This window comes from Gossypium hirsutum, chromosome A11, assembly GCF_007990345.1.
Source record: "Gossypium hirsutum isolate 1008001.06 chromosome A11, Gossypium_hirsutum_v2.1, whole genome shotgun sequence".
In the NCBI taxonomy this organism is placed as follows: domain Eukaryota; kingdom Viridiplantae; phylum Streptophyta; class Magnoliopsida; order Malvales; family Malvaceae; genus Gossypium; species Gossypium hirsutum.
Genome location: NC_053434.1, coordinates 42,890,524 through 42,903,144, shown reverse-complemented (window position 1 = coordinate 42,903,144; position 12,621 = coordinate 42,890,524).

Below are 12,621 nucleotides of genomic sequence, written 5' to 3'. Positions count from 1 at the left end.
TATATTAATATTTATTTTTAATATGTCATAGTCATAACATATTTTAATTATGTTCACATTTTAGCCGAATTAATGCATGACATTAATGTGTTCACATCATGCCAAATTTAAGAGTGTTCATGAGATGTCTTAGTGATTTGTTTATTTCATATAGGTGCATCCCTTTGGATGGCACATGCATGTAAGGAGATTAAAAGCAAGCATGAATTTTGAAAGGTGTATGGACGGTTGGGGGACTTGAATCTCTTAGGTGCATGTTCGGTGAAGTACATGTATGACCATATTCAATGTCTTCAAGGTTCATGAATGTTTCCATTCATGTATGGTGTGCTATCTCTTCATTCTTCAAGGTGACCATTCGGCCAAAGGACACTCGCACATGCATTGGACGGTTCATGTATTGATCATGTGTTCACACCTTGTGTTCACACCATGATGACCATTCAATTGGACATTCACACACAAGAGTCTACTCAAGCTCCTTGTTCACACTAGAAGACTCTTCAACATTCGGTTTTCACACCCATGATGGCCCTTTGGAGTGTCCACAATTAATTAATACTTTTTGGCCAAACATTGCTTCATTTAACAAGGTTGGCCGAACCTACAAGTGACCATTGGACATCATGCATTCACTTTGAGTTTTCTTAAGCATGAAGATGCATTCATCCACCATTCCCAAAGTTGAATCTGGTCATGCATATTAAGAGTTATTTTTCTAGAATTTTCTTTATTTAATGTGTAAGTATGAAAGGCCATTCGGCTACCTAGACTTTAGGCCTATAAATACTTGTTCAATTTCCATGTAAAAGGACTTTTTACCAAATTTTTTATTGAATTTAATCTTGTGAGAATTTTCTTCTCTAAACTTTGTTTGAGACTTTGTTGACTTATCTACCTAGTAGTGGCGTCAACCCTGTTTCGTTCACCCTTATACCGAGGTTCCTACTTTGTTAAGTAGTGGGTCGAGGTTCTATCATTTTCATTTTTGCCTTGAAAGCCTATAAGCATTTGGGTCGATATTTTCTAATATTGTTTCGTGCTTGCTTTTGAGTTCTTTCTTTCCATTCTTTCATTTACTTTAAACCGAACCTTAATATTCATATTTTAAACCCTTCATTTGAACCCCTTGAATAGCTTCCGCATAATTTATTTAGAAACATCTTTTTTGAACAAACCGAACGATACTTTCTCGTAGACGATCGGGCAAACTCGCATACGACTCGACTCTCCCAGAGGCGATTCGTATCATTTGGTATCAGAGCTACTAAAACGAGGAGTTCGTGCGACGAAATCATTCACGAGCTAGTCCAAGTGTACGCAAGTAAGTAGGATCCGAAAAAAAGAGTATAGAAAAAAAAATTTCGTATACCGAAGTTTTCTCATTTTGATTGGTTTGTTGCTGTTATTATAAAAGCAAAAATCTACGCAGCCGAAGAAAAAAAAAGCGTGTACAAAAGTGCTTCTATTGTATTTAGTTTGCTGATATAGTACAAAAAAAAGTTATACAAGTTTGAAAAAAAAAACCCCGAAAAAAAAATTCGAAAGAAAAGTGATTTATGCAATTTTTTTTTGCTATTTGAACGTCAAGTCTTGATCTGATATAGTTTCCCGATCCATCTTCTGTTCTAAACCCCCTAATCATATGCACGCCACACTTTCTTACCCAATTCCCTGTTCTTTCAGCCAACCTTAAACCTATATGCGTCTCCCTTGTTAACCATTTGAAACCGATCCACAATACTAGAGATCAAGTCATACTAAGTCTGTTACAAGGTTATAAGAGGAGAAAGGAGCGGAAAAAGGCATGAGCGAGTGATATCATTCGAGTGGAGGTAAAAGCCAAACGAGTGTAAACACGAGTGGGGGTGACACCTTTTTTCTTCTTCTTTCTGAGAGAAATTGTAAGGTTTGTGGTGAGGTACCTAATTTTTTATTATTATTTTGTTTTGTGATCTAACATTTTCTTTTTAGCAACAAAAATCATGTCACGCGAAGAGTTCACCGAATCGGAATACCAATACTTGGTTCAAGAAATATGAAGAATGGCGACTAAACGAGACCAAAGTGATCGAGTTTCTTTAAGTAGTAAAACAGAACCAAGAACCCCACGGAGATATACCCCCGACTACTACCTGAAAAAAAGTTCCAATCGTGATTCCTTTTCGTCATCTACTTCGAGACAAAGAGATTCATACTATGACTCATATTCATCAGCGAATTGGAGGAGTGACTTCGATCGAAAGTCCTTTTCATCAAGAAATTTGAGAAGACGAGAAGCCGATTACGATTTTGATTCGTTCCAAGATGGCGTTCGAAGAGAAAGACATACTCCTACTAGATCTTCAAAGAAAACTTACTCGGAGTATTCTTCACGAAGTTTTGATTGTGAATCATACGCAAATAGTTCTTCATCTTTTGAACAAGATTTGTATTCTCATCGTTCTTTTGTACATTATTGTAAAGAGAAAACAATAAAAAGAAAAGAGAGGAAAGAGGCAAGTAAGAGAGAAAATGAGCGAATCTTGAGAGAACTTGAAAAAACCTTCGAAAAAGCCTTTGAAAAGCAAAAAGGAAATGAAAAAGAAAATGAGATTGAAAAAGAGAACAAAAAGAAATTTGAGAGTGAAAAACAAGATGAAAAAGAAATTGAAACAAAAGAAACGAGTGATTCAGAAGAAAAAGAATCGAGTGAGAAAATAAGTGAGCAAGTGAGGATTATTTCTACTAACCCACATGTTTGATCTTCTTGTGAATTAACTTTTCAGGTTCCTAGAAGCTTGTGTGACCAATTCCATCTACATTACCTTCCAAACAAGAGGTGTTTTAGGTTGTTCGAAAAAGGTAAGTTCGCGAATGACTACCACCCACTTACAATTGAAGGTAAGAAAGGTAAGGATTCCTTATTTATTGATTCGAGGCCGTTTGAATACAAAGTTGCTCATATAGATTTTTATGGCCTTATTTTTGAAAATCATCCATATTTTGATTTGGTTAATTACTGTTCACATATTAATGTTAACGATGTTGTTTCAAAAAATGTCATGAAGATTCCGTCTTATGACATGTTTTATACCGACAATTCTGTTGATTCTGCTGGATTTGTTTATCCTGTGCAAATTGTGAATGTGTGTTATAGCAATTTTTCACGTTTTGATTTGTTTGATTATAAAAATTCTTTGAATTCATCTTTCTGTTTAAACGTGCCTATTCAAATGATTTGTGATGGATTTGAATTTCTGAAAGGTCGCATGATCACAACTTCTTTGCTCGATATATGCGTTAAAAGATTTTTGCATGAAGTAATTGATCTGTTTGACTTTGTTCTTCAAGATAAATCTCTGAAATTTTGTGCGAGATTTCCATGCTTTGATCTATCTGTTCGAGCAGAAATTACGATGCAAGATTGTTCGAGTATTTGCATGTTTAAGTTTCCTTTGATTTAGTTGCATGATAACATGTTGCATCATTTCTTTGGTGATAAAATGAATATGCTTGGTTGTGCCAATTTTTCAAGTCTAATTGAACGAGTGAAATTTGAATCATGCAATGAGTTGATTATATTTTCCTTATTTAACATGTTGCCTGCTAAATCAAATGATCAAGTTCGTGTGTTCAAGCCTGGTATTTGCTACATGAATTCATTTTATGGCAACATTAAGCGCTTTGCATCATTTACATTCAAATTATGTTTGCTTGATGTTTGAACTTTTGATAAGAAGGTGAAATTCAATGATTTGGGTTTCAATTTTGTTTTGTTTGCTAATCACCTTGCTTGGCCACATCTGGAATTTTCGTTTCATTTCGAGAAGGTAAGACCGGCCTATGTTTTTGGAATTGAATCAAATTTCCATGGTAACTTTCATTTTCCATTTAAGTCCATAGTTTTCGATACTAACCATTGTTATTTTTGTGAATTCCACCCCTCGAGGAGCAAGACATGTCATGGTGCGTCACCACCTATTCAAATTTATCGGAGTAATAGGTTTGTCTTACGTTATCTATCCAAAGAGAGAAGATTCATTTTGACTGAGAAAGGTAAACCCAATCCTCAATTTTCTTCTCTTCATATTCGTCAAGGTAAGTCATCTGAAAAGTTTCAAATAACTTTGCTCAATTCGATTGAAGTTGAAAATTCCCTTGATTTGTTGTTTGGAAATTATTTATACTTTGATGTGATGGATTTTTTTCTTTTGGCATTGTAATGATGTGATTATTATGTTGGAATTTGGAGACAACCCTCATGTTGTTCAAAAACGAAAGAAAGAGTTAGCATACCTGTGGCCATGGCATACCTTGCATGAGCAAGACAAGGGATCAAATGAGTTGCTATATTCGATTAAAGAAATTAAAATGTTTTGGATGAGGAATAATGTGTTTAAGTGCCTGCCATCATTTACAACCAATTATCCCTTGATCCAACTTAGTTTTCATGTTTGCAACGATGATCTAATGAAACTCTTTGATAAATTTACGTATGCTTACTTTGTCCAATTGAGATTTTTGGCATATGTCCGATTGAATGAATTTTTTATGAACTATCGAACACATTTGAATTTGACTCCTTTGAGTTTATTTTTACTGCCTGTGGTAAGAATTTTTCAGGTTTGTGTGATATCTTCCATTCCATTCGATCGAGGAAAACCATGCACGAGTCAAAGTTCTCCCACGGACAAATGGCTCGACTTGAGGACAAGTCGCCTAAAAGAGGGGGGATGATACGAGCACGCCCCGCAAACTTCATCGAACAAGTCTATCAAGCCGAGCATTGACATGTTGGCAAGCTGATCCCAGCTCCTTTCCAACTCCACGAGCTCCGTCCAGCTCAAATCCAGCTTATTTGAGCTCAATCCAACTTGCCTGAGCTAAACCGAGCTCACTCCTAGCTCATATTCAGCTCACGAGCTAAACCTTAGCTCAACTTCAGCTTAGGAGTTTAATCTCAGCTCAACTTTATCCCACAAGCTAAAGCTTTGCTCATTTTAGTTTAACTCAGTTTTGTCTTTAATGCATTAAATAAAATTTTCACATATTTATTTAAGCATTAAACTTGTCTTATATTAATATTTATTTTTAATATGTCATAGTCATAACATATTTTAATTATGTTCACATTTTAGCCGAATTAATGCATGACATTAATGTGTTCACATCATGCCAAATTTAAGAGTGTTCATGAGATGTCTTAATGATTTGTTTATTTCATATAGGTACATCCCTTTGGACGGTACATGCATGTAAGGAGATTAAAAGCAAGCATGAATTTTGAAAGGTGCATGGACGGTTGGGGGACTTGAATCTCTTAGGTGCATGTTCGGTGAAGTGCATGTATGACCATATTCAATGTCTTCAAGGTTCATGAATGTTTCCATTCATGTATGGTGTGCTATCTCTTCATTCTTCAAGGTGACCATTCGGCCAAAGGACACTCACACATGCATTGGACGGTTCATGCATTGATCATGTGTTCACACCTTGTGTTCACACCATGATGACCATTCAGTTGGACGTTCACACATAAGAGTCTACTCAAGCTCCTTGTTCACACTAGAAGACTCTTCAACATTCGGTTTTCACACCCATGATGGCCCTTTGGAGTGTCCACAATTAATTCATGCTTTTTGGCCAAACATTGCTTCATTTAACAAGGTTGGCTGAACCTACAAGTGACCATTGGACATCATGCATTCACTTTGAGTTTTCTTAAGCATGAAGATGCATTCATCCACCATTCCCAAAGCCGAATCTGGTCATGCATATTAAGAGTTATTTTTCTAGAATTTTCTTTATTTAATGTGTAAGTATGAAAGGCCATTCGGCTACCTAGACTTTAGGCCTATAAATACTTGTTCAATTTCCATGTAAAAGGACTTTTTACCAAATTTTTTATTGAATTTAATCTTGTGAGAATTTTCTTCTCTAAACTTTGTTTGAGACTTTGTTGACTTATCTACCTAGTAGTGGCGTCAACCCTGTTTCGTTCACCCTTATACCGAGGTTCCTACTTTGTTAAGTAGTGGGTCGAGGTTCTACCATTTTCATTTTCGCCTTGAAAGCCTATAAGCATTTGGGTCGATATTTTCTAATATTGGTTCGTGCTTTCTTTTGAGTTCTTTCTTTCCATTCTTTCATTTACTTTAAACCGAACCTTAATATTCATATTTTAAACCCTTCATTTGAACCCCTTGAATAGCTTCCGTATAATTTATTTAGAAACATCTTTTTTGAACAAACCGAATGATACTTTCTTGTAGACGATTGGGCAAACTCGCATACGACTCGACTCTCCCCGAGGCGATTCGTATCAATGAGTGACATGTCACTAGGAACTATGTGATCTGAGCTCATGAGTTGTGGGCTAAGTTCATGATATATGTGACACATGTTATGGCAAACCGGGTGCTGGTCTTGTATGTTCTACCGGGGCTGGGTAGTCTGGCATGTGTTACGGATACTTGACAACTTTGGTGAGTAGCCTGTGTAGCTACATCCTTACTGACAACTTGTATAAGCAGACCTGTGAGTAGCTCAAAAGCGAGCAACATGTGATATGTGATATGAGGTAGCATTGGCTACATATGGGGCACTTAGGTGTGAGATTTTGATGTATCCGATGGTATTCCAAGTGTTCAACGGGTAATCTAAAGAGAAGTTCAATGAGAAATCTTAATGAATGCATCAAAGAAAAGAAAGTAAGCTATTACGTGCAAGTGGGCACAGGTATGTACATCGAACTCATGAGAATGCCATGAGATATGATAAACTTGTGGTAAGAATATGTACATATATACATATGAAAAGTAAGTTTAAGAGATTTGATTATGTTCATTATGATAAATGTATGATTAATGTTTATTTAAGTTTCATTTTATTTGCATGTGAACTTACTACGCTTTTAAAGCTTACCTTCCTTCTTTTCCTTTTTCTTATAGTGTCACCAAGCTAGCTCGAGGATCGGAGGGCGTCGGAGTTTTCAATCACACTATCAATTGGATATTTGGGTATAGTTAGTCTCAACATTTTGAATATGGCATGTATAGAGACTTGGTCTTTTTATTATGTGTCATGTTGATTAGCCAAATGTGTTGGCTTATGATGGTACTGTGCTTCATTTTGTATATGGCCATGAGAGATGGTCCATATTGATTATTGGGTTGTAACCCTAATTGATTATGCATGCATGCAAATGTGTTTATGCTTGGACGTGGACTGTGACTGCTTGTGGATGATGAGCGTGATAAATGACATACGTGCTTAATGAATCAATTGGGATTAATAGGCATGACCATAACTATGTATAATTGAGTAGAATGAAAGTAGGTTCATAATGATAAATAAATATAAAATTAGTGTGGAATGCAATATGAAGGTATAATGGTTTAAGTATGTGATATGTTGACAACACAAAGTCATAATTTAACCATGAATATGAATGCTTGAGTAACCAAATGTGCCATGAAGTTGGTGTAAGTATGTGAGTGTTTAAGGGTGGTAAATGGCTTGGAATAGCCTAGAATTTGTCCACACGGTCTGCCTCATGGGCATGTTGTAACGCCCCGAGCCCGAGACCGTTGCCGGAGTCGAACACGAGGTGTTAAAGGACTTAATTCATTTACTTACACAGTTCATTTTAAAATTTCCAGACAAGCTGGCTAACTGCATCACAGTCACTTTAAAAATCATATCTCGAGTTCCAAAACTCAGAAACTGATTCTGTAAATTTTTCCTGAAACTAGACTCATATATCCATCTATAAATGTTTTTCTATAATTTTTGGTCAGGTCAATTAGTACAGTTTATTAGTTAAAGTCTCCCCTGATTCAGGGTTCGACTACTCTGACCTTCATGAAATACGACTTAGATATCTCCTTGTACAGGGCTTCAATACTTATGCCGTTTATTTCTAATGAAACTAGACTCAGAAAGTAATCTGTACATATAAAGCATGACTTCTAATTATCCCTGGTTAATTTATGGTGAATTTCCAAAGTCAGAACAGGGGATCCAAAAATCGCTCTGGCCCTATTTCACAAAAACTTAAACATCTCATAAAATACGGCTCATATGGTCGTTTCGTTTCTTCCATGTGAAACTAGACTCATCAATATTAGATTACATAATTTATTCATTATTTAATTACATTTCTACTATTTTTAGTGATTTTTCAAACTCACACCACTGCTGCTGTCAGCATCTACTTTAAGGTAAATCTCTCCTATTTCATAGTTTCCATGATTCAACTAGCCATTTCACATACATAGCACCAAATATGATCGTGATTAACCATTCCAATGGCTAATCATTGCCAAGCATTTCCACACCTCTCATTAACCATATATATATACACAAAATGATTATAACGCTACGCTCAAAATATATAAGCCATTTTCGCATGGCCATCCGAATATATATACATTACCAAAAAGGTACTTAATTAACAACAAAGGTTAGTCCCATACATGCCACTATCGAAGTTCAACTAAAAAAAGATACCAAAAGGGCTTAGATAGTGTGGACGACTTCGACTTTGACAATCCCGAGTCCGATAGCTAACGAACAAAATCTATAAAACAGAGAATTAAAGAAACAGAATAAGCATTTAATGCTTAGTAAGTTTGAGTAATGAAATTATTTACGACCAAAGTATAGCGTTCATATGACTAAATGAATAATTGCATATATGCATGTTCTCAAAATCATACTTACTTCACGCTTCAACCATTATATTCATACACAGGGAATCAAACCTAACTAGAGGCCGGAAGTTCGTTAATCAATTGAGCGAATACTATTTAAAAGGAATCAATCTTTCCGATGCATATATGAAACATACCTTATCGTTTGGATTTTATGAGCGTATTATTTGAAATTATTACAGCAAGATCGCTCACTTCCAAACCCAAGTACCTTCGGGATTTAGCCGGATATAGCAACTTGCACACATGCCTTCGGGTCTTAGCCCGGATATAGTCACTGGCACAAATGCCTTCGGGACTTAGCCCGGGTATATCAACTACTCACACAAATGCCTTCGGGACTTCGCCCAGATATAGTCACTAGCACAAATGCCTTCGGGACTTAGCCCGGATATGGTCACTAGCACAAATGCCTTCGGGACTTAGCCCGGATATCATCCGAATAATCATGCACATATATCAATAAATCATGACACATCTATATTTCATTTTTATAACTAGAATTCAAACACAAGACACTTATCAACCATTACCATTTTCGGCTCAATAGCCACATACAAAGAGCATGATTTTGATTTGCTTATTAACATGATCTCTATACGTATTCGGCTGCCCGTCATAAGTATAAACTAATCACCTCAATATATAATTCAAGTAGAATCATTATATCTCCGTTTATTTGTTATGCTATATGTCATGACTTAATCAAATCATAAACTAAGTTCCATTACTCGAAAACTTACCTCGGATGTTGTCGAACGACTTCAACGGCTATTCAATTACTTTTTCATTTTCTTTATCGGATTTAGTTCCCCTTTGCTCTTGAGCTTAATTTAACAAATAAATTGATTTAATCATCTTGAACATCAAGAGAAATTAAAGGTACTTAGCCCATATATATATTAGACATTAGAGTCATATATATGAAATCATGAATCAAATTCAACATTTTAGCTAATATTCTCCTTTAGCCGATTATCTAAGTCAAGATAGAATCATCCATATGCTTACCTATAGCCAAATATATGCAACACCAATCTATGTATTCGTTCATGTGGTCGAGTATACATATTCCAATATGATATCATTTCCATTTCATTTAACACTTAACGTTTACTACATATCAATTAACCCATTTTTTTATAATTACAAAACTCTTCATCTATTCATGCTCTCATATTCGGTTATCCATACCTATACTAACCATATAACTAAAAATTCTAAGTTTAAACACAATACAACATTTTAGCACCATGGCCGAACACTTCATGAAGTTGCTAAGACCCATCCTTTTCAAATTCTCACACACACTCACATCCAATCCTTTTTATTAAGCACTCAAACTCTATCATCTTCATACCTCATCAACACAACATCAAACACAAACCAAGAAAGACAACATCCATGGCCGAGTATCATCTCCATCAAATAGCAAAGATTTAAACCATGGGCTAGGTAGAATTCAAACTAACAACTAAAAATATGCATGAATTTCATGGAATAACATCAAACATACCTCTTCCTAATCATCAACCAACCGAACATGAAGTAAGAGAATTCTTTTCTTCTTCCTCCCTCAAGTCACGGCAATGGAGGAGCAAGGATGAAACAACTTTGGTTTCTCCTCCCACTCACCTCATGTTTTATTATTCTTAATTCATTATTTTATTTTGAAACTAAAAAAATGTTAATAGAAAAATACATATTACCATTAATAGCCCATACCATGGCCGGCCACTATCCAAGATTTGGCTAATTTGACATGCAAGTACCCTTTTTTTTGACATCATGCACTATTAGATCCTTATAGATTAACCTATCACATTTCAAAAGTGTCACACCTAAGTCCTATTAACTAAATTCACATGTAATCGACTAAATCGAAGCTTAAAACTTTCACACATCCATATCCACATATTTTAGACAATAAATATTATATTCAAATACTTCGGTGATTCGGTTTAGCGGTCCCGAAACTACTTTCCGACTAGGGTCAATTTAGGGCTGTCACACATGTGATTTGGCCGTGTATCTCCTACACCCTAATTATGCAAAATAGAATGCTCAGTAGTAAACATACGGCAGACACGGTCATGTGTCGCAACTGTGTAAAGGACATGGCCTTAGGACATGGGCGTGCGTGTGAAGTTTGCACTTAATTTTTTGGAATTTAATTCGATACACGGCCTAGGCACACGGGTGTATGACTTGGCCGTATGCCCTAAATGGTCGATGACGTCATAAATAGGGAGTTACACAGGCTAAGGACACAAGTGTGTCCTAAGCCACACGGGCGTGTGTGACCACACGACCTACCCACACGGGCGTGTGTGACCACATGGCCTACCCACACGGGTGTGTGACCCTCCAAATCAAGAAAATTTTCTAAGTGTCGCAAAGTTTCCTGAAGTTCTCTGTTTAGTCCCAAACCACTCTCAATGTATGTTTTGGGTCTTGTAGGCCCATACAAGGGATAATTTGCATATGAATGAATGAATTTGTTTGGAACGAAATTTTATGGCCTAGTTTTACATGTTTGCTTGTGTCTAAGTCCGGTAATGCCTCGTATCCTATCTCGGTGTTGAACACGGGTAAGGGGTGTTAGAAGCCAATATACTAGAACTACCAAATCCTAATAAAGTCTAGGATAATCTAGATATCCCTAATATATTTAATCAAATCATTAGAGCTAAACTCCACGAAACATGTGATTCAATTTGTATAATCTAGATCGATCCAATCCTTAATGGTTTGTTTCTCCATTAGATTGAATTGCTTAGAAGGACCAATTCACTTCCACAATACTAATTTAAGTCCTGACCCAACACTTCTAATTTTAAATGTTGCTAACTCTAAATATGGAAAGTTATATAGGCATAATTGTAATTGTCATTGTTATTTTTCTTAAGGTAAATTACTTGGGTAGTTACCCAACTTTGGGTTCAGTTTTATTTTGGTCACCTAACTTCGAGAACTTTCATTTTAGTCATCGAAATTTTTAAAATTTAAAATTTTAGTCATCATCATTAAATATTAAACAGACTTGCTAATGTGGCCTTTTTAAATATCATTTTATTTCCACATTATATTTAAAATGCCACATATTTAGAGTTTAAAACTTATTGTCAATCTTTTATTTTTATTAAAGGCATGAAACCCTAAAATTAATATTAAAGTTCTATTTTTCCCATTTGAAGGCATCAGGTAAGGAAGAATGAGAAAAACAACAAGAAAAGAAAGGTAGCAAAGAAAAGAAAGTAGGGAAGAAAGAAGAACAAGAATAAGAAAAAGAAAAAGAGAAGATTGAAGAAAAGAGGAACATAGATATACCGAATGCTTTTCAGGTTTGCTTTTATGGATTCCCATATGATATAAGTACATCTTTGTTAGATGGTAAATCTAGTAGTGTTCGAAAAAATTCAATTTGAAAAATTGTCACACCCAAATTTGTAAGGTTTTAAATAGCAAAAGAGTTTGGCATACTAAATTGAAAGATTATCTAATTTGGTAGGTTTTTTTTTTTGCAAATAAGAACAAGTAGCGGGCTAGTTAAGAATAGTTGAATTTCAACTATTGAACTAAGTATATATTAGTGGGAGACATAATGATTAAGGTATTTCTAGGTGGCCGTGAATTGGTTTTGCTGGTAGAGGTCAGAAGGACTAATATTTAGAAAAAGCATTCTACTTCGGGGATGGTTCTTTTATTTTTCTGTTTTGTTTCTGGTCTTTTGTTTGCCATGGAAAAGAGAAAGATTGAGGAATGTTCTTGCATGAAACAAAGAGACTAAGGATAGCAATTGGAAATCTTGCATGCTGGTAAGTTTGCTAATCTCTCTGCATTAGCAGATTCAAGAAAAAGAGGGTAGATAAGGGTATCAATTAATTATTGGTTCTGTTCTGTTTTGAGGTAAAGTGACAAATAT